Genomic DNA, 19,004 nt, shown 5'->3' with positions numbered 1-19,004 from the left:
GAGTGTAGGTGGTTGTGCTGGGGATAGTGTTTAAGGGTTTAGGGTAGTGCAGTGTTGCTTGTGAAGTGTAGGGGGTCATGAAGGGGGTAGTGTTTTAGGGTTTAGGGTAGTGCAGTGGTGTTTGGGTAGTGTAGGTGTTCATGCTGGGGGTAGTCTTTTAGGGTTGAGGGTAGTGCAGTGGTGTTTGTATAGTGTAGGGGGTCATGCTGGGGGTAGTGTTTTAGGGTTTAGTGTGGTGCTGTGGTGTTTGTGTGGTGTAGGGGCTCGTGTTTTAGTGTTTAGGGTAGTGCAGTGATGTTTGGGTAGTGTAGTGGGTCATACTGGGGGTAGTGTTTTTGGGCTTGGGGTAGTGCAGTTGTGTTTGGGTAGGGAAGGGTTTTGTGCTGGGGTAGTGTTTTAGGGTTTAGGATAGTACAGTGGTGTTTGTGTAGTGTAGGGGGTCATGCTAGGGGTAGACTTTAAGGGTTAGGGCAGTGCAGTGGTGTTTGGGTAATGTAGGGGGATCGTGCTGGTGAAAGCGTTTTAGAGTTTAGGGCAGTGCATTGGTGTTTTGGTAATGTAGGGGGTCATGCTGGGGTTAGTGTTTCATGGTTTAGGATAGTGAAGTGGTATTTGCATAGTGTAGGGGGTCGTGCTGGGGTAGATTTAGGGTTTAGGGTAGTGTAGTGGTGTTTGTATAGTGGAAAGGTTTATGTTTTAGAGTTTAGGGTAGTGCAGTGGTGTTTGGGTAGTGCAGAGGGTTGTGCTGGGGGTAGTGTTTTAGGGTTTAGGGTAGTGCAGTAGGGTAGTGCAGTGGTGTTTGTGTAGTGCAGGGTGTCATGCTGGGGGTAGTGTTTTAGGGTTTAGGGTTGTGCAGTGGTGTATGTGTAGTATAGGGTTCGTGCTGGGGTAGTGTTTTAGGGTTTAGGGTAGTGCAGTGGTGTTTGTGTGGTATAGGAGGTCGTGCTGGGGAAGTGATTTGGGGTTTAGGGTAGTGGAGTAGTGTTTGGATAGTATAGGGGCTCGAGCTGTGGGTAGTGTTTTAGAATTTAAGGTAGTACAGTGGTGTTTGTGTGGTAAAGGGGGTCATGCTGGGGTAAGTGTTCTAGGGTTTAGGGTAGTGCAGCGATGTTTGAGTAGGGTAGGGGTTGTGCTGGTGGCAGATGTAGGGTTTACGGAAGTGCAGTGGTGTTTGGGTAGTGTAGTGGGTCGAGCTGGGGGTAGTGCTTAAGGGTTTAGGATAGTGCAGTGGTGTTTGGGAAGTGTAGGGGGTCATGCTGAGGGTAGTGTTTTAGGGTGTAGGGTAGTGCAATGATGTTTGGGTGGTGTAGGGGGTCGTGCTGGGGGTAGTGCTTAAGGGTATAGGGTAGTGCAGTGGTGTTTGGGTAGTGTAGGGGGTCGTGCTGGGGGCAGTGTTTTAGGGTTCAGGCTAGTGCAGTGGTGTTTGTGTAGTGTAGGGTATAGTGTTTTAGGGTTTAGGTTTGGTCAGTGGTGTCTGTGTAGTGTAGGGGGTTGTTCTGGGGGTAGTGTGTAAGGGTTTAGGATAATGCAGTGGTGTTATTGAAGTGTAGGGGGTTGTGTTTTAGGCTTTAGGGTAGTGCAGTGGTGTCTGGTTAGTGTAGGGGGTCGTGCTGGGGGTAGTGTTTTAGGGTTTAGGGTACTTCAGTGGTGTTTGTGTAGTGAAGGGGTTCGTGCTGGGTTAGTGTTTTAGGGTGTATGGTAGTGCAGTGGTGTTTTGGTAGTATAGGAGGTCGTGCTGGGGGTTGTGTTTTAGGGTTTAGGGTAGTGCAGTGGTGTTTGTGTACAGTAGAGGTCTAGCTGGGGGTAGTGTTTTAGGGTTTAGGGTACAGCAGTGATGTTTGAGTAGTGTAGGGGTTCATGCTGGGGGTAGTGTTTCAGGGTTTACATTAGTGCAGTGGTGTTTGGGTACTCTAGGGGTTTGTGTGGGGGTAGATTTAGGGTTTAGGGTAGTGCAGTGGTGTTTGGGTAGTGTAGGGGGTCGTGCTGGGGGTAGTGTTCTAGGGTTTAGGGTAGTGCAGTGGTGTTTGTGTAGTGTAGGGCATCATGCTGGGGGTAGTGCTTTAGGGTTTTGGGTAGTGCAGTGGTGTTTGGGTAGTGTAGGGGGTACTGCTAAGGGTAGTGTCTTAGGGTTTAGGGTAGTGCAGTGGTGTTTGTGTAGTATTGGCGGTAGTTCTTGGGTAGTGTTTTAGGGTTAAGAGTAGTGCAGTGGTGTTTGGGTACTAGAGGGATAGAGCTGGGGGTAGTGTTTTAGGGTTTAGGGTAGTGCAGTGGTGTTTGGGTAGTATAGGGGTTGTGCTAGGGGTAGTGTTTTAGGGTTTAGGGGAGTGCAGTGGTATTTGTGAAGTGTTGTGGGTCATGCTGGGGATAATGTTCTAGGGTTTAGGGTAGTGCAGTGGTGTTTGTGAAGTGTAGGGGGTTGTGCTGGTGGTAGATGTAGGATATAGGGTAGTGCAGTGATGTTTGTGTAGTGTAGGGGGTCGTGCTGGGGATAGTGTTTTACAGTTTAGGGTAGTGCATTTGTGTTTGTGTAGTGTAGGGGGTCGTGCTGGGGGTAGTGTTTTAGGGTTTAGGGTAGTGCAGTGGCGTTTGTGTAGTGTAGGGGGTAGTATTTTAGGGTTTAGGGTAGTGCCATTGTGTTTGTGTAGTATAGGGGGTCGTGTTTTAGGGTTTAGGGTAGTGCAGTGGTGTTTGGGTAGTGTAGGGGGTCATACTGGGGGTAGCGTTTTTGTGTTTAGGGTAGTGCAGTTGTGCTGGCGGTAGTGTTTTAGGGTTTAGGGTAGTACAGTGGTGTTTGTGTAGTACAGGGGGTTGTGCTAGGGGTAGGGTTTTAGGGTTAAGGCAGTGCAGTGGTGTTTGGGTAGTGTATGGGGATCGAGCTGGTGGAAGCATTTTACAGTTTAGGGCAGTGCATTGGTGTTGGGGTAGTGTAGGAGGTCATGCTGGGGTTAGTGTTTTAGGGTTTAGGGTAGTGATGCGGTGTTTGTGTAGTGTAGGGGGTCGTGCTGGGGGTCGATTTAGGTTTTAGGGTAGTATAGTGGTGTTTGTATAGTGGAGGGGGTCGTGTTATAGGGTTTAGGGTAGTCCAGTGGTGTTTGGGTAGTGCAGTGGGTCATGCTGGGGGTAGTGTTTTAGGGTTTAGTGTAGTGCAGTAGGGTAGTGCAGTGGTGTTTATGTAGTGTAGGGGGTCATGCTGGGGGTGGTGTTTTAGGGTTTAGCATAGTGCAGTGGTGTTTGTGTGGTGTAGGGGGTCATGCTGGGGTAAGTGCTTTAGGGCTTAGGGTAATGCAGTGGTGTTTGTGTAGTGTAGGGTGTAGTGCTGTGGGTAGTGTTTTAGGGTTTAGGGCAGTGCTGTGGTGTTTGTGTAGTGTAGGAGGTCATGCTGGGGGAAGTGTTGTAGGGTTTAAGGTAGCGCAGTGCTGTTGTGTAGTATAGTGGGTACTGCTTGGGGTAGTGTTTTAGGGTTTAGGGTAGTGCAGTGGTGTTTGTGTAGTATTAGGGGTAGTTCTGGGGTAGTGTTTGAAGGCAGTGCAGAGGTGTTTGAGTAGTGTAGGGGTTGGTGCTGGTGTAGTGTTCTAGGGTTTAGGGTAGTGCAGTGATGTTTTGGTAGTGTAGGGGTCGTGCTGGGAGTAGTGTTTTAGGGTTTAGGGTAGTGAAGTGGTGTTTGTGTAGTGTAGGGGTCGTACTGGGGATAGATTTAGGGTTTAGGGTAGTGCAGTGGTGTTTGTGTAGTGTAGAGGGTCGTGTTTTAGGGTTTAGGGTAGGGCAGTGGTGTTTGCGTAGTGCAGGGGGTTGTGCTGGGGGTAGTGTTTTAGTGTCTAGGGTATTGCAGTGTTTTTTGTGTAGTGCAGGGTGTCATGTTCAAGGTATAGGGTAGTGCAGTGGTTTTTGGGTAGTGAAGGGGGTTGTACTGGGGGTAGTATTTTAGGGTTTATGGTAGTGCAGTGGTGTTTGGGTATTGTAGGGGGTCATGCTGGGGGTAGTGTTTTAGGGTTTAGGATAGCGCTGTTGTGATTGTGTAGTGTAGGGGGTACTGCTGGAGGTAGTGTTTTAGGGTCTAGTCTAGTGCCGTGGTGTTTGTGTAGTGTAGGAGGTCATGCTGGGGGTAGTGTTTTAGGGTTTAAGGTAGTGAAGTGCTGTTGTGTAGTGTAGTGGGTACTGCTTGGGGTAGTGTTTTAGTGTTTAGGGTGGTGCAGTGGTGTTTGTGTAGTATTTGGGAAGTTCTGGGGTAGTGTTTTAGGGTTTTTGGTAGTGTAGTGGTGTTTGGGTAGTGTCGGGGGTCATGCTGGGGTAGTGTTTTAGGGTTTAGGGTAGTGCAGTGGTGTTTGAGTAGTGTAGGGGGTCGTGCTGGGGGTAGTGTTTTACGGTTTAGGGTAGTGCAGTTGTGTTTGTGTAGTGTAGGCGGTCATGCTGGGGATAGTGTTTTAGGGTTTCGGGTAGTGCAGTGGTGTTTGTGTAGTGTAGGGGGTAGTGTTTTAGGGTTTAGGGTAGTGCCATTGTGTTTGTGTAGTATAGGGGGTCGTGTTTTAGGGTTTTGGGTAGTGCAGTGGTGTTTGGGTTGTGTAGGGGGTCATACTGGGGGTAGTGTTTTGGGATTTAGGGTAGTGCAGTTGTGTGGGTGTAGTGTAGGGGGTCGTGCAAGGGGTAGGGTTTTAGGTTTAGGGCAGTGCAGTAGTGTTTGGGTAGTGTAGGGGGATCGTGCTGGTGGAAGCGTTTTAGAGGTTAGGGCAGTGCATTGGTGTCTGGGTAGTGTAGGGGTCATGCTGGGATTAGTGTTTCAGGGTTTTGGGTAGTGAAGTGGTTTTTGTATAGTGGAGAGGTCGTGTTTTAGGGTTTAGGGTAGTGCAGTGGTGTTTGGGAAGTGGAGGGGTCATGCTGGGGTTAGTGTTTTAGGGTTTAGGGTAGTACAGTAGGGCAGTGCAGTGGTGTTTGTGTATTGTAGGGGGTCATGCTGGTGGTGGTGTTTTAGGGTTTAGCAGAGTGCAGTGGTGTTTGTGTGGTGTAGGGGGTCATGCTGGGGTAAGTGTTTTAGGGTTTAGGGTAGAGGAGTTGTGTTTGGGAAGTATAGGGGGTCGAGCTTGGGGTAGTGTTTTAGAATTTATGGAAGTGCAGTGGTGTTTGTGTGGTGAAGGGGGTCATGCTGGGGTAAGTGCTTTAGGGTTTAGGGCACAGTTCTTCAAACTGTGGGGCGCGCACCACTGGGGGGGCGTGGATGGGTTCCCAGGGGGGCGCGACGGCCTCTGCAAGGACATGTAAATGAAGACGCCTGGAAGTGCCGCGATGTTTATTTGCTGCATTTCCAGGCTGTCTTCATTTACTCCTCGGAGTGTCGTAAGGCCAGAGGTCAGTGAGTGTGCTGCTTGGGGCTCGGCTGGGCAGTGTCTGGAGTCTTATTAAGACTCCAGCAGGCCCCGGTTTTTCACAGGTCTTTAAAGACCATATGTATACCTTTGGAAACTGGTTATCGAGGCTGATTTTTTTCTTCTTTTTCCAGTTCCCCCTGGGCCCCGACTCTGCCTATTCCTCCTTACATTTGTATTTTACATATACTGCTGTAGTGTGAAAATGCATTTCATGAAAATGAATATAAAAAAGGGTTGCCAATAGAAAAAAGGCCAGCCATGTATGTTTAAAGAGCCTGCAAAGACCTTGCTTTGACACTAAATAGGGTCTTAAATAAAAAAGTATATATTGATTTGTAATTTGACTTTCTGTCTGTTCCTTTTATTTTCAGTCATGAAACATTCAGGCAGCCCTAGAACACATTTAAAAGTGCTTTATATTTGCTCTTCGAAGTATGCACAGATAAGTGCTGAAAATAGGGCTTTAGGTGACTGTTTATTTTTGTACCGTCTGCAACATCAAAATAATGAGCTGGCAACCCTAATCATAAGACTGGAAGTTTGTTGCAGGATCAGCACATTATTTATTTCCTTCACCCTCGATTCCCTATTTTAATTCCATAGTAACAATAGTTTAACTTATATCTGAAACCCTACGCCCGTCAATAACATGCTGATTAACTTAAAGTGTCTGGGAATTCACCCTGCATTCAGGCAACTCGCTCCTCATTCTCACCCTGCACTCACAGCGCATAGTTATGGTTTTCCCGCATTTGCCACACAATCCATCATCTGCTGTATAATTTGCAGATTGAAAAATGCAGCAACACATGTTACCTCACAGTGGAAGGCCCTTTCTAAATGTTGACCGGTCACCTTTCTGTTGCTTACTGCTATATGTGGGTGTTAATGTGGTACTTATGAGGGGCAATAAAGGGAAGGACAATGTTAACAAATGTAAAAATAGCAAAATAGTGCAGTAATGCTATCACAAAATATGCAGCATAATTCCAATGGCCTTGTATATAGTGCTATGAGGTCCCAGCCTGTGGCAGAAAGCACTGTGAATATGCAAGTCATTATTTTAAAACAGTGTTTACATACTCTAAGCTAGGCAGCGGCAACATGATGCAGTGATTGAGATAAAGCAAGTTCTTACAAAACATACTTTTTAGTAATAAGTAATCAAACTGTATCAAATGCAGACATTTTTGTAAGTGTCTCCACTAATCAAGATCCCAGCTGATAACTCCTTTACATTACATCTTAAATAGACCTTTGCCACCATAAAGCTTTAAGCAGATCCACTGGAATTATTCAGCAGAAGAGAACAACATTATGCGGCAGGTTTGACTAAATTATGCAGCAAGAAAAGGTCAATTATGCGGCACAATGCGCCACATTTTGTTGTTAGCATTACTTCATTATTTTGTCATTGTAACTCACGGTAACACTGTCGGGGAAATATTTCACCTCATTAGTATCAGTGTAGCACCCAAATACAGCAGCAAGCAACCACAAGATTACCAGTCAATCTTTGCAAAGGGCCTTCCACTGCTCCGGAACACTTTGTCACGCTTTAAGTAACTTTTGTTCCGTTTGAGCTAGAATCAAGTTTTTTTTGTTGAAATCTGCAGATTATGTAGCAAATGCAATACACTGATAATTATGTGGAAAACGCTGCTGCAGAAACTCATAATGCCATGGTTTCTTTTTTAACTTTCTGCACTACCACCTGCACTTCAATTTCAGGCAGAGGCATCTCAAAGTCAGTATTAACCATTCAGGGGCAGTTTTTTTGTGAAAGCTGAGTCCATGGGGTAGCAGGTAGAAGGCCAGCAGGGTTGCAATCAGATGCAGAGCCCTAATCCTCTCGACCCCTGGGGCCTCACAGTACTGGTCTAGGAGACAGTGGAAAGGAGTGAGATTCATAGATATTGTCAAAGAGAAGGCCCAGAATAGGGAGCACTGTATGCAGACTCATTTTTATGTTTACAAATGGTCTGAGACAGCTTGTTCAGCGAGATACCCCAAAGAAGGGGACAATATAAGTGTTTTTGTTTTTTTAAAAGGGACATTCATTAGTGAAGCTGGTACTGCTGCTAAGTATGTAAGTGGCCACTGCTGGTTATCATAAAGGAGCAGATGCAGCAGGACTGGGGCCCAGAGATTTTGGGGGCCCACTGCATCACAATTATGACTGTTTACCTTTAAAAAAAGGGGCATCAGAGCTTATTGTCCTTTCAAGCATTAGGACAGAGGTGATGATCCATCATGGAGGGGAAGAGGTAAAAGAGGTAAAGGAGATAGCCTGCTACCCAGGACTGCAGTTATTATTAGTGCAGCAGGTATAGTTGCATTGGAGTCAAAGAGTGTGAGAGGCTCACAACACCCCAAATATGGGGAGCAGTTTGTTTGGGATATCTGTTTTTGTTTGATGCATTTGCTGTTTTATAAGTCTTATATTTGGTGCAGTTCATAAGCTATAGAAAAAGTATTCCGGAAATCATCTCATAAGCCCCGCTCCCTGCACGCAGCCATGTCCCTCCCGCTCCCCCAATCCTTGTCATAAAGTTTTGGAGGGGGTCCTGACCTCAAAACATTTTGCTTAGGGGGGGCTCAGAGTAAAAAAGTTTGAAGACCTCTGGTTTAGGGTAATGAAGTGGTGTTTGTGTAGTGTAGGGCGTAGTGCTGTGGGTAGTGTTTTAGGGTTTAGGGTAGTGTAGTAGTGTTTGTGTAGTCTAGGGGGTTATGCTGGGGGTAGTGTTTTAGGGTTTAGGGTAGTGCACTTGTGTTTGTGTAGTGTAGGCAGTACTGCTGGAGGTAGTGTTTTAGGGTTTAGGGCAGTGCCGTGGTGTTTGTGTAGTGTAGGAGGTCATGCTGGGGGAAGTGTTTTAGGGTTTAAGGTAGTGCAGTGCTGTTGGGTAGTGTAGTGGGTACTGCTTGGGGTACTGTTTTAGGGTTTAGGGTAGTGCAGTGGTGTTTGTGTAGTATTAGGGGTAGTTCTGGGGGTAGTGTTTTAGGGTTTTGGGTAGTGCAGTGGTGTTTGGGTAGTGTACGGGGTCATGCTGGGGGTAGTGTTTTACGGTTTAGGGTAGTGCAGTGGTGTTTGTGTAGCGAAGGGGTCATGCTGGGGGCAGTGTTTTAGGGTTTAGGGTAGTGCAGTGGTGTTTGTGTGGTGTAGGGGGTCGTGCTGGGGTAAGTGTTTTAGGGTTTAGGGTAGTGGAGTGGTGTTTGGGAAATATAGGGGGTCGTGCTGGGGGTAGTGTTTTAGGGTTTAGGGTAGTGCAGTGGTGTTTGTGTGGTGTACAGGGTACTGCTGAGGAAGTGTTTTATGGTTTAGGGTAGTGCAGTGGTGTTTGAGCAGTATAGGGGGTCTTGCTGGGTGTAGTGTTTTACGGTTTAGGGTAGTGCAGTTGTGTTTGTGTAGTGTAGGGGTCGTGCTGGGGATAGTGTTTTAGGGTTTAGGGTAGTGCAGTGGTGTTTGTGTAGTGTAGGGGGTCGTGCTGAGGGTAGATGTAGGGTTTAGGGTAGTGCAGTGGTGTTTGTGTAGTGCTGGGGGTAGTGTTTTACGGTTTAGGGTAGTGCCATTCTGTTTGGTTAGTGCTGGGCGTAGAGTTTTAGGGTTTAGGGTAGTGCAATGGTGTTTGTGTGGTGTAGGGGGTCGTGCTGGGGTAAGTGTTTTCGGGTTTAGGGTAGTGGAATAAAGTTTGGGTAGTATAGGGGGTCGAGCTGGGGGTAGTGTTTTAGAATTTAGAGTAGTGCAGTGGTGTTTGGGTAGTGTAGGGACTCACGCTGGGGGTAGTGTTTTAGAGTTTATATTTGTGCAGTGGTGTTTGTGTAGTGTAGGGGGACGTGCTGGGGTAGTGTTTTAAGGTTTAGGGCAGTGCAGTGGTATTTGGGTAGTGTAGGGGGTCGTGCTGGGGGTATTGTTTTAGGGTTTAGGGCAGTACAGTGGTGTTTGAGTATTGTAGGGGGTTGTGCAGGGGGTAGTGTTTTAGCATTTAGGGTAGTGTAGTGGTGTTTGGGTATTGTAGGGGGTCGTGCAGGGTGTAGGGGTTTAGGGTAGATCAGTGGTGTTTGGGTAGTGTAGGGTGTCACGCTGGGGGTAGTGTTTTAGGGTTTAGGGTAGTGCAGTGGTGTTTGGGTAGTGTAGGGACTCACGCTGGGGGTAGTGTTTTAGAGTTTATATTTGTGCAGTGGTGTTTGTGTAGTGTAGGGGGACGTGCTGGGGTAGTGTTTTGGGTTTAGTGCAATGCAGTGGTGTTTGGATAGTATAGGGGTCACGCTGGGGGTAGTGTTTTAGGGTTTATGTTTGTGCATTGGTGTTTGTGTAGTGTAGGGAGACGTGTTGGGGTAGAGTTTTAGGGTTTAGGGCAGTGCAGTGGTGTTTGGATAGTATAGGGGGATCCTGCTGGTGGAAGGGTTTTAGAGTTTAGGGCAGTGCAGTGTTGTTTGGGTAGTGTAGGGGGTCGGGCTGGGGGTAGTGTTTTAAGGCAGTGAAGAGGTGTTTGTGTGGTGTAGGGGTCATGCAGTGGGTAGTGTTTTAGGGTTTAGGGTTGTGCAGTGGTGTTTGTGTGGTATAGGGGATCGTGCTGGGGTAAGTATTTTAGGGTTTAGGGTAGTGCAGTGGTGTTTGGGTAGTGAAGAGGGTCGTGCTAGGGGTAGTGTTTTAGGGTTTAGTGTAGTGCAGTGGTTTTTGGGTTGTGTAGGGGGTCGTGCTGGGGGTAGTGTTCTAGGGTTTAGGGTAGTGCAGTGGTGTTTGTGTAGTGTAGGGGGTCGTGCTGAGGGTAGATGTAGGGTTTAGGGTAGTGCAGTGGTGTTTGTGTAGTGCTGGGGGTAGTGTTTTACGGTTTAGGGTAGTGCCATTCTGTTTGTGTAGTGCTGGGCGTAGAGTTTTAGGGTTTAGGGTAGTGCAATGGTGTTTATGTGGTGTAGGGGGTCGTGCTGGGGTAAGTGTTTTCGGGTTTAGGGTAGTGGAATAATGTTTGGGTAGTATAGGGGGTCGAGCTGGGGGTAGTGTTTTAGAATTTAGAGTAGTGCAGTGGTGTTTGGGTAGTGTAGGGACTCACGCTGGGGGTAGTGTTTTAGAGTTTATATTTGTGCAGTGGTGTTTGTGTAGTGTAGGGGGACGTGCTGGGGTAGTGTTTTAAGGTTTAGGGCAGTGCAGTGGTATTTGGGTAGTGTAGGGGGTCGTGCTGGGGGTATTGTTTTAGGGTTTAGGGCAGTACAGTGGTGTTTGAGTATTGTAGGGGGTTGTGCAGGGGGTAGTGTTTTAGCATTTAGGGTAGTGTAGTGGTGTTTGGGTATTGTAGGGGGTCGTGCAGGGTGTAGGGGTTTAGGGTAGATCAGTGGTGTTTGGGTAGTGTAGGGTGTCACGCTGGGGGTAGTGTTTTAGGGTTTAGGGTAGTGCAGTGGTGTTTGGGTAGTGTAGGGACTCACGCTGGGGGTAGTGTTTTAGAGTTTATATTTGTGCAGTGGTGTTTGTGTAGTGTAGGGGGACGTGCTGGGGTAGTGTTTTGAGTTTAGTGCAATGCAGTGGTGTTTGGATAGTATAGGGGTCACGCTGGGGGTAGTGTTTTAGGGTTTATGTTTGTGCATTGGTGTTTGTGTAGTGTAGGGAGACGTGTTGGGGTAGAGTTTTAGGGTTTAGGGCAGTGCAGTGGTGTTTGGATAGTATAGGGGGATCCTGCTGGTGGAAGGGTTTTAGAGTTTAGGGCAGTGCAGTGTTGTTTGGGTAGTGTAGGGGGTCGGGCTGGGGGTAGTGTTTTAAGGCAGTGAAGAGGTGTTTGTGTAGTGTAGGGGTCATGCAGTGGGTAGTGTTTTAGGGTTTAGGGTTGTGCAGTGGTGTTTGTGTGGTATAGGGGATCGTGCTGGGGTAAGTATTTTAGGGTTTAGGGTAGTGCAGTGGTGTTTGGGTAGTGAAGAGGGTCGTGCTAGGGGTAGTGTTTTAGGGTTTAGTGTAGTGCAGTGGTTTTTGGGTTGTGTAGGGGGTCGTGCTGGGGGTAGTGTTCTAGGGTTTAGGGTAGTGCAATGGTGTTTGTGTAGTGTAGGCGGTTTGTGCTGGTGGTAGATGTAGGGTTTAGGGTAGTGCAGAGGGGTTTTGGTAGTGTAGGGGGTTGAGCTATGGGTAGTGTTTTAGGGTTTAGGGTAGTGCCGTGGTGTTTGTGTAGTGTAGGGCGTCATGCTGGAGGTAGTGCTTTAGGGTTTTGGGTAGTGCAGAGGTGTTTGGGTAGTGTTGGCGGTAGTTCTGGGGTAGTGTTTTAGGGTTTAGAGTAGTGCAGTGGTGTTTGGTTAGTAGAGGGGTAGAGCTGGGGGTAGTGTTTTAGGGTTTAGGGTAGTGCAGTGGTGTTTCGGTAGTGTAGGGGTCGTGCTGGGGGTAGTGTTTTAGTTTTTACGGTAGTGCAGTGGTGTTTGTGTGGTGTAGGGGGTCGTGCTGGGGTAAGTGTTTTAGGGTTTAAGGTAGTGCTGTGGTGTTTGGGTAGTGTAGGGGGTCGTGCTAGGGGTAGTGTTTTAGGGTTTAGGGGAGTGCAGTGGTATTTGTGTAGTGTAGTGGGTCATGCTGGGGATAATGTTCTAGGGTTTAGGGTAGTGCAGTGGTGTTTGTGAAGTGTAGGGGGTTGTGCTGGTGGTAGATGTAGGACATAGGGAAGTGCAGTGGTGTTTGTGTAGTGTAGGGGGTCGTGCTGGGGGTAGTGTTTTACGGTTTAGGGTAGTCCAGTGGTGTTTGTGTAGTGTAGGGGGTAGTGTTTTAGGGTTTAGGGTAGTGCCATCATCTTTGTGTAGTATAGGGGGTCGTGTTTTAGGGTTTAGGGTAGTGCAGTGGTGTTTGGGTAGTGTAGGGTGTAATACTGGGGGTTGCGTTTTTGGGTTTAGGGTAGTGCAGTTGTGTTTGGGTAGTAAAGGGGGTCGTGCTGGCGGTAGTGTTTTAGGGTTTAGGGTAGTACAGTGGTGTTTGTGTAGTATAGGGGGTTGTGCTAGGGGTAGGGTTTTAGGGTTAAGGCAGTGCAGTGGTGTTTGGGCAGTGTAGGGGGATCGTGCTGGTGTAAGCGTTTTAGAGTTTAGGGCAGTGCATTGGTGTTGGGGTAGTGTAGGAGGTCATGCTGGGGTTAGTGTTTTAGGGTTTAGGGTAGTGATGTGGTGTTTGTTTAGTGTAGGGGGTCGTGCTGGGGGTCGATTTAGGTTTTAGGGTAGTATAGTGGTGTTTGTATAGTGGAGGGGGTCGTGTTCTAGGGTTTAGGGTAGTACAGTGGTGTTTGGGTAGTGCAGTGGGTCATGCTGGGGGTAGTGTTTTAGGGTTTAGGGTAGTGCAGTAGGGTAGTACAGTGGTGTTTTTGTGGTGTAGGGGGTCATGCTGGGGTAAGTGTTTTCAGGTTTAGGGTAGAGGAGTTGTGTTTGGGTAGTATGGGGGTCGAGCTGGGGGTAGTGTTTTAGAATTTAGGGTAGTGCAGTGGTGTTTGTGTGGTGAATGGGGTCATGCTGGGGTAAGTGTGTTAGGGCTTAGGGTAATGCAGTGGTGTTTGTGTAGTGTAGGGTGTAGTGCTGTGGGTAGTGTTTTAGGGTTTAGGGCAGTGCCGTGGTGTTATTGTAGTGTAGGAGGTCATGCTGGGGGAAGTGTTGTAGGATTTAAGGTAGCGCAGTGCTGTTGTGTAGTGTAGTGGGTACTGCTTGGGGTAGTGTTTTAGGGTTTAGGGTAGTGCAGTGGTGTTTGTGTAGTATTAGGGGTAGTTCTGAAGGTAGTGTTTTAAGGCAGTGCAGAGGTGTTTAAGTAGTGTAGGGGTCGTGCTGGGAGTAGTGTTTTAGGGTTTAGGGTAGTGAAGTGGTGTTTGTGTAGTGTAGGGGTGGTACTGGGGATAGATTTAGGGTTTAGGGTAGTGCAGTGGTGTTGTGTAGTGTAGTGGGTACTGCTTGGGGTAGTGTTCTAGGGTTTAGGGTAGTGCAGTGATGTTTGGGTAGTGTAGGGGTCGTGCTGGGAGTAGTGTTTTAGGGTTTAGGGTAGTGAAGTGGTGTTTGTGTAGTGTAGGGGTCGTACTGGGGATAGATTTAGGGTTTAGGGTAGTGCAGTGGTGTTTGTGTAGTGTAGAGGGTCGTGTTTTAGGGTTTAGGGTAGGGCAGTGGTGTTTGCGTAGTGCAGGGGGTTGTGCTGGGGGTAGTGTTTTAGGGTTTAGGGTAGTGCAGTGGTGTTTGGGTATTGTAGAGGGTCATGCTGGGGGTAGTGTTTTAGGGTTTAGGGTAGTGCAGTAGGGTAGTGCAGTTGTGTTTGTGTAGTGTTGGGGTCATGCTGGGGGTAGTGTTTTATGGTTTAGGATAGTGCAGTTGTGTTTGTGTAGTGTAGGGGGTACTGCTGGAGGTAGTGTTTTACGGTCTAGGGTAGTGCCGTGGTGTTTGTGTAGTGTAGGAGGTCATGCGGGGGGTAGTGTTTTAGGGTTTAAGGTAGTGCAGTGCTGTTGGGTAGTGTAGTGGGTACTGCTTGGGGTAGTGTTTTAGGGTTTAGTGTAGTGTAGTGGTGTTTGGGTAGTGTCGGGGGTCGTGCTGGGGGTAGTGTTTTAGGGTTTAGGGTAGTGCAGTGGTGTTTGGGAAGTATAGGGGTCATGCTGGAGGTAGTGTTTTAGGGTTTAGGGTAATGCATTGGTGTTTGTGTGGTGCACGGGGTTCTGCTGGGTTTAGGGTAGTGCAGTGGTGTTTGAGTAGTGTAGGGGTCGTGCTGGGGGTAGTGTTTTACGGTTTAGGGTAGTGCAGTTGTGTTTGTATAGTGTAAGGGGTCGTGCTGGGTGTAGTGTTTTAGGGTTTAGGGTAGTGCCATTGTGTTTGTGTAGTATAGGGGGTCGTGTTTTAGGAATTTTGGGTAGTGCAGTGGTGTTTGGGTAGTGTAGGGGGTCATACTGGGGGTAGTGTTTTTGGATTTAGGGTAGTGCAGTTGTGTTGGTGTAGTGTAGGGGGTCGTGCAAGGGGTAGGGTTTTAGGGTTAGGGCAGTGCAGTGGTGTTTGGGTAGTGTAAGGGGATCGTGCTGGTGGAAGCGTTTTAGAGTTTAGGGCAGTGCATTGGTGTCTGGGTAGTGTAGGGGTCATGTTGGGGTTAGTGTTGCAGGGTTTAGGGTAGTGAAGTGGTGTTTGTGTAGTGTAGGGGTCGTGCTGGGGGTAGATTTAGGTTTTAGGGTAGTGTAGTGGTGTTTGTATAGTGGAGGGGGTCGTGTTTTAGGGTTTAGGGTAGTGCAGTAGTGTTTGGGAAGTGTAGGGGTCATGCTGGGGGTAGTGTTTTAGGGTTTAGGGTAGTGCAGTAGGGCAGTGCAGTGGTGTTTGTGTATTGTAGGGGGTCATGCTGGTGGTGGTGTTTTAGGGTTTAGCAGAGTGCAGTGGTGTTTGTGTGGTGTAGGGGGTCGTGCTGAGGGTAGATGTAGGGTTTAGGGTAGTGCAGTGGTGTTTGTGTAGTGCTGGGGGTAGTGTTTTACGGTTTAGGGTAGTGCCATTCTGTTTGTGTAGTGCTGGGGGTAGAGTTTTAGGGTTTAGGGCAGTGCAATGGTGTTTGTGTGGTGTAGGGGGTTGTGCTGGGGTAAGTGTTTTCGGGTTTAGGGTAGTGGAGTAGTGTTTGGGTAGTATAGGGGGTTGAGCTGGGGGTAGTGTTTTAGAATTTAGAGTAGTGCAGTGGTGTTTGTGTGGTGAAGGGGGTCATGCTGGGGTAAGTGCTTTAATGTTTAGGGTAATGCAGTGGTGTTTGTGTAGTGTAGGGCGTAGTGCTATGGGTAGTGTTTTAGGGTTTAGGGCAGTGCAGTGTTATTTGGGTAGTGTAGGGGGTCGTGCTGGGGGTATTGTTTTAGGATTTAGGGCAGTACAGTGGTGTTTGAGTATTGTAGGGGGTTGTGTAGGGGGTAGTGTTTTAGCGTTTAGGGTAGTGTAGTGGTGTTTGGGTATTGTAGGGGGTCGTGCAGGGTGTAGGGGTTTAGGGTTTAGGGTAGATCAGTGGTGTTTGGGTAGTGTAGGGACTCACGCTGGGGGTAGTGTTTTAGGGTTTATGTTTGTGCAGTGGTGTTTGTGTAGTGTAGGGGGACGTGCTGGGGTAGTATTTTAGGGTTTAGTGCAATGCAGTGGTGTTTGGATAGAATAGGGGGTCACGCTGGGGGAGGTGTTTTAGGGTTTATGTTTGTGCATTGGTGTTTGTGTAGTGTAAGGGGACGTGTTGGGGTAGTGTTTTAGGGTTTAGGGCAGTGCAGTGGTGTTTGGATAGTATAGGGGGATCCTGCTGGTGGAAGGCTTTTAGAGTTTAGGGCAGTGCAGTGTTGTTTGTGTAGTGTAGAGGGTCGTGTTTTAGGGTTTAGGGTAGGGCAGTGGTGTTTGCGTAGTGCAGGGGGTAGTGCTGGGGTAGTGTTTTAAGGCAGTGCAGAGGTGTTTGTGTAGTGTAGGGGTCATGCAGTGGGTAGTGTTTTAAGGTTTAGGGTTGTGCAGTGGTGTTTGTGTGGTGTAGGGGATTGTGATGGGGTAAGTATTTTAGGGTTTAGGGTAGTGCAGTGGTGTTTGGGTAGTGTAGAGGGTCGTGCTAGGGGTAGTGTTTTAGGGTTTAGTGTAGTGCAGTGGTTTTTGGGTTGTGTAGGGGGTCGTGCTGGGGGTAGTGTTCTAGGGTTTAGGGTAGTGCAATGGTGTTTGTGTAGTGTAGGGGGTTTGTGCTGGTGGTAGATGTAGGGTTTAGGGTAGTGCAGTGGGGTTTTGGTAGTGTAGGGGGTCGAGCTAGGGGTAGTGTTTTAGGGTTTAGGGTAGTGCCGTGGTGTTTGTTTAGTGTAGGGCATCATGCTGGGGGTAGTGCTTTAGGGTTTTGGGTAGTGCAGTGGTGTTTGGGTAGTGTAGGGGGTACTGCTAAGGGTAGTGTCTTAGGGTTTAGGGTAGTGCAGTGGTGTTTGTGTAGTATTGGCGGTAGTTCTGGGGTAGTGTTTTAGGGTTTAGAGTAGTGCAGTTGTGTTTGGGTAGTAGAGGGGTAGAGCTGGGGGTAGTGGTTTAGGGTTTAGGGTAGTGCAGTGGTGTTTTGGTAGTGTAGGGTTTGTGCTGGGGGTAGTGTTTTAGTTTTTAGGGTAGTGCAGTGTAGGGGGTCGTGCTGGGGTAAGTTTTTTAGGGTTCAAGGTAGTGCTGTGGGGTTTGGGTAGTGTAGGGGGTCGTGCTAGGGGTAGTGTTTTAGGGTTTAGGGGAGTGCAGTGGTATTTGTGTAGTGTAGTGGGTCATGCTGGGGATAATGTTCTAGGGTTTAGGGTAGTGCAGTGGTGTTTGTGAAGTGTATGGGGTTGTGCTGGTGGTAGATGTAGGATATAGGGTAGTGCATTTGTGTTTGTGTAGTGTAGGGGGTCATACTGGGGATAGTGTTTTAGGGTTTAGGGTAGTGCAGTGGTGTTTGTGTAGTGTAGGGGGTAGTGTTTTAGGGTTTAGGGTAGTGCCATTGTGTTTGTGTAGTATAGGGGGTCGTGTTTTAGGGTTTAGGGGAGTGCAGTAGTGTTTGGGTTGTGTAGGGGGTGATACTGAGGTACTGGGGGTAGGGTTTTGGGGTTTAGTAGTGCAGTTGTGTTTGGGTAGTAAAGGGGGTCATGCTGGCGGTAGTGTTTTAGGGTTTAGGGTAGTACAGTGATGTTTGTGTAGTGTAGGGGTCGTGCTGGGAGTAGTGTTTTAGGGTTTAGGGTTTAGGGTAGTGAAGTGGTGTTTGTGTAGTGTAGAGGGTCGTGTTTTAGGGTTTAGGGTAGGGCAGTGGTGTTTGCGTAGTGCAGGGGGTTGTGCTGGGGGTACTGTCTTAGTGTCTAGGGTATTGCAGTGTTGTGTGTGTAGTGCAGGGTGTCATGGTCAAGGTATAGGGTAGTGCAGTGGTGTTTGGGTAGTGAAGGGGGTTGTGCTGGGGGTAGTGTTTTAGGGTTTAGGGTAGTGTAGTAGGGTAGTGCAGTTGTGTTTGTGTAGTGTTGGGGTCATGCTGGGAGTAGTGTTTTAGGGTTTAGGATAGTGCAGTTGTGTTTGTGTAGTGTAGGGGGTACTGCTGGAAGTAGTGTTTTAGGGTCTAGGGTAGTGCCGTGGTGTTTGTGTAGTGTAGGAGGTCATGCTGGGGTTAGTGTTTAAGGTTTAAGGTAGTGCAGTGCTGTTGGGTAGTGTAGTGGGTACTGCTTGGGGTAGTGTTTTAGGGTTTAGGGTAGTGCAGGGGTGTTTGTGTAGTATTTGGGAAGTTCTGGGGTAGTGTTTTAGGGTTTTGGGTAGTGTAGTGGTGTTTTTTTAGTGTTGGGGGTCGTGCTGGGGGTTGTGTTTTAGGGTTTAGGGTAGTGCAGTGGTGTTTGGGAAGTATAGGGGTCATGCTGGAGGTAGTGTTTTAGGGTTTATGGTAATGCATTGGTTTTTGTGTGGTGCACGGGGTTCTGCTGGGTTTAGGGTAGTGCAGTGGTGTTTGAGTAGTGTAGGGGTCGTGCTGGGGGTAGTGTTTTACGGTTTAGGGTAGTGCAGTTGTGTTTGTGTAGTGTAGGGGGTCGTGCTGGGGGTAGTGTTTTAGGGTTTAGGGTTTAGGGTAGTGCAGTGGTGTTTGTGTAGTGTAGGGGGTAGTGCTTTAGGGTTTAGGGTAGTGCCATTGTGTTTGTGTAGTATAGGGGGTCATGTTTTAGGGTTTTGGGTAGTGCAGTCGTGTTTGGGTAGTGTAGGGGTCATACTGGGGGTAGTGTTTTTGGATTTAGGGTAGTGCAGTTGTGTTGGTGTAGTGTAGGGGGTCGTGCAAGGGGTAGGATTTTAGGGTTAGGGCAGTGCAGTGGTGTTTGGGTAGTGTAGGGGGATCGTGCGGGTGGAAGCGTTTTAGAGTTTAGGGCAGTGCATTGGTGTCTGGGTAGTGTAGGGGTCATGCTGGGGTTAGTGTTTCAGGGTTTAGGATAGTGAAGTGGTGTTTGTGTAGTGTAGGGGGTCGTGCTGGGGGTAGATTTAGGTTTTAGGGTAGTGTAGTGGTGTTTGTATAGTGGAGGGGGTCGTGTTTTAGGGTTTAGGGTAGTGCAGTGGTGTTTGTGTAGTATTAGGGGTAGCTCTGCGGGTAGTATTTTAGGGTTTAGGGTAGTGCAGTGGTGTTTGGGTAGTGAAGGGGGATGTGCTGGGGGTAGTGTTTTAGGGTTTAGGGTAGTGCAGTAGGGTAGTGCAGTTGTGTTTGTGTAGTGTTGGGGTCATGTTGGGGGTAGTGTTTTAGGGTCTAGGGTAGTGCCGTGGTGTTTGTGTATTGTAGGAGGTCATGCTGGGGTTAGTGTTTTAGGGTTTAAGGTAGTGCAGTGCTATTGGGTAGTGTAGTGGGTACTGCTTGGGGAAGTGTTTTAGGGTTTAGAGTAGTGCAGTGGTGTTTGTGTGTATTTGGGAAGTTCTGGGGTAGTGTTTTAGGGTTTTGGGTAGTGTAGTGGTGTTTTTTTAGTGTCGGGGGTCATGCTGGGGGTTGTGTTTTAGGGTTTAGGGTAGTGCAGTGGTGTTTGGGAAGTATAGGGGTCATGCTGGAGGTAGTGTTTTAGGGTTTATGGTAATGCATTGGTGTTTGTGTAGTGCACAGGGTTCTGCTGGGTTTAGGGTAGTGCAGTGGTGTTTGAGTAGTGTAGGGGGTCGTGCTGGGGGTAGTGTTTTACGGTCTAGGGTAGTGCAGTTGTGTTTGTGTAGTGTAGGGGGTCGTGCTGGGGGTAGTGTTTTAGGGTTTAGGGT

This window comes from Triturus cristatus, chromosome 1_1, assembly GCF_964204655.1.
Source record: "Triturus cristatus chromosome 1_1, aTriCri1.1, whole genome shotgun sequence".
Taxonomy (NCBI): Eukaryota; Metazoa; Chordata; class Amphibia; order Caudata; family Salamandridae; genus Triturus; species Triturus cristatus.
The sequence above is the reverse complement of the archived record's forward strand: the minus strand, read 5'-3'. Positions refer to the sequence as shown.